The sequence below is a fragment of the Pteropus alecto genome, unplaced genomic scaffold (assembly GCF_000325575.1).
Source record: "Pteropus alecto unplaced genomic scaffold, ASM32557v1 scaffold16, whole genome shotgun sequence".
Taxonomy (NCBI): Eukaryota; Metazoa; Chordata; class Mammalia; order Chiroptera; family Pteropodidae; genus Pteropus; species Pteropus alecto.
Genome location: NW_006438867.1, coordinates 1,065,344 through 1,071,012, shown reverse-complemented (window position 1 = coordinate 1,071,012; position 5,669 = coordinate 1,065,344).

The window sequence follows — 5,669 nt, the reverse complement described above, 5'->3', positions numbered from 1 at the left end:
GACACTACATGGCTTTGAGGATGATATAGCGCAACTGAATGTGCTTTAGTTCACACAAGAACTACATTCTGAGAATTCATAGCATGATTGCATGCTATGATTGCATGCAAGTCACATTTTTAGTCTCACAAAATGGTGCCTAAAGTAGCTAAACTTATAAATAAATCCTTTAAAAATATTTCAGGAAATCTAAGAAATAATAATGTTATAATCATCTATTGTGAGCTTTACAAAACATTAATAAATCATCTATTGTGAGCTTTACAAAACATTATGACCAGTCTTTGAGGATGGCATTTCTCTTAGTTTCATTGTATAATGAGGAAACTGAAGTTTGTAACAAGGAAATTATGAGATGATAATTATAGATTTATCATCTATAAGTAACTTGCCTCATATCACACAGCTACTGGATACTGTGTTTCTCTCTCTCTCTTTCGCTCTCATTCTCTCTCTCTCTTCACACACACACATTAACGCATACACATTCACACATACTACGCATACAACACATATGGATATATATCAATTCAAATATATACAAATATATGAACATATTTGTATTAAATATTTAATAAGTTCAGGTGTGTATGTTTGTGTATAATGTTGTGTGTGTACATTTTATAAAGAATAGTATTTCAGAATGTTCCAGCATTTATCAAAGACTATTTGATAAATAAGATTCACTGCTTTTATTCTTTGTCTAGATTTCTAAGTTATCTGTGAGTTATCTTCAAGATGAGCTTTCTTGCCCTTCGTTAATTTCAAGATAAATATATTCAGATCAGAGAAGTCCTGTCCTGGTGTCTCCTTGAACATGGGAGAGTATATCAGAGGGATATTTATGCCTAAAGTCTGTCCAGTTCAGCCTCACCTTTTGTAGATTCAGACAATTTCATTTGCATAAATGGAGCTTTCTTTAAAGCCTCTGCCAGCAAAGGTTAGAGAATAGCCTTAAGAATTATTGCTACAACCCATTCAATAAATTCTCAGATGCTGTCCACTCTGAGCTGAATTTCTGATTTCTAAGTGAGAGCTAAATGATCGTTAGTGATTTATTAAGAGATCTTAAGTGTCATGAGCTTTAGTTATCTCATTGACACCTGGAGACTGGGTGGCAGAAAGTCAATCCAGGCTAAGTAGGTAAAAAAAAAAAAAGGGGTGGTTTCACATTTATTATGTGTCAAAAAGGTGAGGAATTGAATTATAATGTTCTATAAAAATGTTTTGAGTACCCAATATTAGAAAAATTTGGCAAGTTGTATTGAAAAGATAAAATTACTAGAAATTGACTAAAATGTCTCTTTCTCACTGTTGTTAGAAATTCCTCCACCATGTAAACTAATTACCCAAAAGGTCATTTGAGTGAGGTAGATACCAAGACATATGTAAAGGTAAATAAAATTTGTTGTTTAAATGATGTTTAAAACTATAATGTAAATAATGCATGAATAAATAAATACAAACATAGATGTAGAGAGCTATAAAATGAAAAGTAAGCTTTTCATTTTCTTCCTTAGAATAAACTTCCTTAACTGTTTTTATTTTAGTACTCCTAAACATATATTTAATAACTCTAAATAATGTATTTAAACCATTAGTTCTTGATTTATAACTCTTCAGCTATATTGGTTTATTATCTATTACAAAAAGATACACTATCCCTTGCAGTCATCCCTCCTCCCAATACCTTTGAAAATATACATATTGTTTTAATCTGTTGATTATTGTCTATAAATTTTAAAATAACCTTAATACTTATTCGTTTAAGAATTTTAAATAATATCTCAATTTCCTCCTGTATAGAAAGCAACAATATCCTTCTAATTCCATCTACCTCTTATTCCTCCATACTCCATCACTCAAATTCCCTTACTTGTACCTGTAATGAATTCAAAATTTCCAAAATTACATAATTTTTTAGCTTTGTCTAGAGTAGTGTTTCTCAACCAGGAGCAATTTTACAACCTTCCTATGAAGAGACATTTGGCAATAACTGGAGACATTTGATATTGTCACACTGGAGTGTCACACTGGTAAAAGACAGGGATGCCACTAAACATCCTATAATGAACAGAATAGCCTCTTGCAGGAAAAATTTACCTGACCTAAATGTCAACAGTGCTACATTTGAGAAACCATGGACTATCTAGGTCTATACTGAAAAATAAAAACAAAAAAAGACAAATTTTATTTTTTATTATTTTTTAAGTTTATTGGGGTAACATTGGTTAATATAATTATATAATTTTCAGGTGTACATTATAATTTGACATCTATATATTCTATTGTGTGATTACCACCCAAAGTCCAGTTTCCTTCAGCTACCATATATTTGATCCTCGTTACCCACTTCATCCTCCCCCAAACCCTCTATATTTGACACTCTTTACCCTGTCTACCTCTTCCCTCCTCCCTCATCTCCTACCCTCTGGTAACCACTAATCCATTGTCCATGTCCCTGAGTCTCTGTTTATCCTGTTCATTTGTTACTTTTAGGTTTATATTCAACATATAAGTGATTTTTAACTTTTTCAGTATGGCTTATTTCATTTAGCATGATTATCTCAAGGTCCATCCAGGTTGTCGCGAACAGCAGTATTTCATCTTTTCTTATGGCTGAGTAATATTCCATTGTATATATGTATCACAGCTTCTTCAGCCAATCATCTATCATAGGACACTTCGGTTGCTTCCATGTCCTGGCCACTGTGAATAGTTTTGCTATGAACAGTATGCAAATATCTTTTTGGATATGGATTTTCAAGTCTTTGAGGGTAAATACCCAGTAGAGGGATTGCTGGATCATATAGTAGATCAATTCTTAGTTTTTCGAGGAACCACTATACTATTTTCCATAGTGGCTGTACCAATTTGCAGTCCCACCAGCAGTGGATGAGGGTTCCTTTTTCTCTGCATTCTCTCCAACATTTGTTATTACTTGTCCTGTTGATTATAGCTATTCTAACAGGTGTGAGATGGTATCTCATTGTGGTTTCATTTGCATTTCCCTAATAGCTAGCGATGCTGAGAATATTTTTATATATCTGTTCGCCATTGGTATGTCCTCTAGGGAGAAGTGTCTGTTCAGGTCCTCTGCCCATTTTTTGATTGGATCCTTTATTTTTTTGTTGTTATTGAGTTCTATGAGTTCTTTGCATATTTTGGATATTCGATTCTTATCGGAGGTATTGCTTGCAAATATATTTTCCCTTCCCAAGGTTGGCTCTTTACCTTGTTGATGATTTCTTTTGCTGTGTAGAACCTTTTTAGTTTGTCGTAGTCCCATTCATTTACTTTTGCTTTTATTTCTCTTGACTTTGAGGTCAAATTCATAAAATCCTCTTTAAGTACAAGGTCCTTGAGTTTCATTCCTATGTTTTATTCTATGTGTTTTATTGTTTCAAGTCTTATATTCAGGTCCTTAATCCATTTTGAGTTAATTTTGGTGTGTGGTGATAGGCAACAGTCTAGTTTCACTCTTTTGCAAATGGCTTTCCAGTTTTTCCAGCACTATTTATTGAAGAGGCTTTTCTTTCTCCACTGTATGTTTTAGGCCTCTTCGTTGAAAATTATTTGCCCATTAAAATATGGGTTTACTTCTGGACTCTTGATTCTGTTCCACTTGTCCATGTGTCTGTTTTTCTGCCAATACCATGCCGTTTTGATTACTGTTGCTTTGTAGTATAATTTGAAGTTGGGCAGAGTAATGCCTCCAGCCTCATTCTTTTTTCTCAGTATGGCTTTGGCAGTTCAGAGTCCTTTGTGCTTCCATACAAATCTGATGATTTTTTGTTCAATTTCTTTAAAAAATACTGATGAGATTTTGATGGGGATTGCATTAAATCTGTAGAATGCTTTGGGTAATATGGTCATTTTAACTATGTTGCTTCTTCTAATCCAAGAACACAGAATATCTTTCCATTTCTTTTAATAGGGTCTTGTAGTTTTCATTAAATAGGTCCTTCACATGCAAAAAAGACAAATTTGAAAACATCATGCAATAGAACCCATTGAATGTTCTGTGTTGTTTAAAGAATATTGAAGAGACCAAGGTTGAAAGACATTCATTTTCTTAAACTTTATCACTCAATAAAAATCTTGCCTCATATTTTCCTACTGGGATCATGATTTTTTGTACATTTTTCTTATTCCTGAAGTTTTTAATTGCTTATTTTAATCTCATCAAAGAAGAAATATATGCTTCTTATTATTGCATTAGGATTATGCAACTTCTTGATAAAAGGTCAGTTTTCAATAAATTAGTTTTAATGATTGCAACATAGCTGTTATTCAGATATATTTTTCTCTCTCTTTCATGCCTCTGCTCAATATTTCTTAGGTTTGACATTTTCATATCTTAAATTTCTTTTTGTTTCTGACATATATCCTTATCTAATTATTTGAGGAAAAATGTAGGAGATAGAAATATTTGAATAGCTTTATACTTGATAGTTTAGGAAGCTATAGAATCCCAGATTCAAATAAATAAAAATTACTCTATTACTAAACTATTATTTTATTGTCATCAAGTATTTAGTGATTCTGAAAAGAAGTTTCATTTCACCTCATTCTAATTCCTTTGATGATATCCCTCCACCTTCAAAACTTCTGCAGATTCTCTTAAGTCTTGATTATACTCATTAGATTATTTTTGTCTCAGCTAAAAAACAAAAACAAAATGAAACAAAAAAAACAAGATTAAATTAACATAATAAGGTGTTTATATTCTTCACATGAAATATGAAGATAAGTGTTTCTGGGTTTGATTTGAGACTTTTCAGCTAGCTTTTCTGAGTTCCTCTTGGTTGTATCCTATGGTTACAGGTTAACCTCAGCAACTTTTAGTGCCATGGTCTCCTGAGTACAAGAAAACATCAGGACTTCACCTCTTCTTCCCTCTTCATCTTCTCCTTTTTATTCTCCTCTTTTTCTCCCTCTTCCATCCCTTTCTCTCTGTAAGAAAGAATTTTTTTCCTGTAAAAGCCCCATTTAGCAAACTTCCCCTTTCATTTCATTGACCATAACTGGCAAACATCTGCACTCAATCACTGATCAAATAGACAATATGTGGCTTACTCCCATGGTGGTAGAATTTCAACCTTCTCTTATGATATTGCCTCCCAGTAGATATCTGAACTTATTCAAATTCTTGTGAGAAAAAAGAGTAGACTATTGAGTGAGTAAATGACAATGTCTGCTGCAAAATATTTTTCAATTTCAGTAACATCGTATATGGACTGTTTATTCTTCCTTGGCATTTAATGTTCCTATTCAATCTAAAGGGATATTTTTATTAACTTTGAGAATTTTTTTTCTATAATTAGTCTTCCCATAATCTCTTTTTTTCCTCTTTTTCAGAAACTACTGGCTTTCTTGGACTGATTGTCTTTGACCTTTATTTTTTTTTCTCAAATTGCTTTTATGTCTCTTGTTGACCATGTCTGAACAAGTTTTTCTAACCTTTTTTCCTTACTTTCCCATGATATTTAATTATGATGACTGATTTCTAATCCATGAAGTCACTATATTGCTCTTCTTTAAATGTAAGTTTCTCTCATGTTAGTGCAAGGTCTTGAACCTGTCATAAAATACTAATTATAACTTTTACTTTTTTCTGAAATTATCTTTGCCATAAGACCATATGTCTTTGCTGACTAAGACTTTCA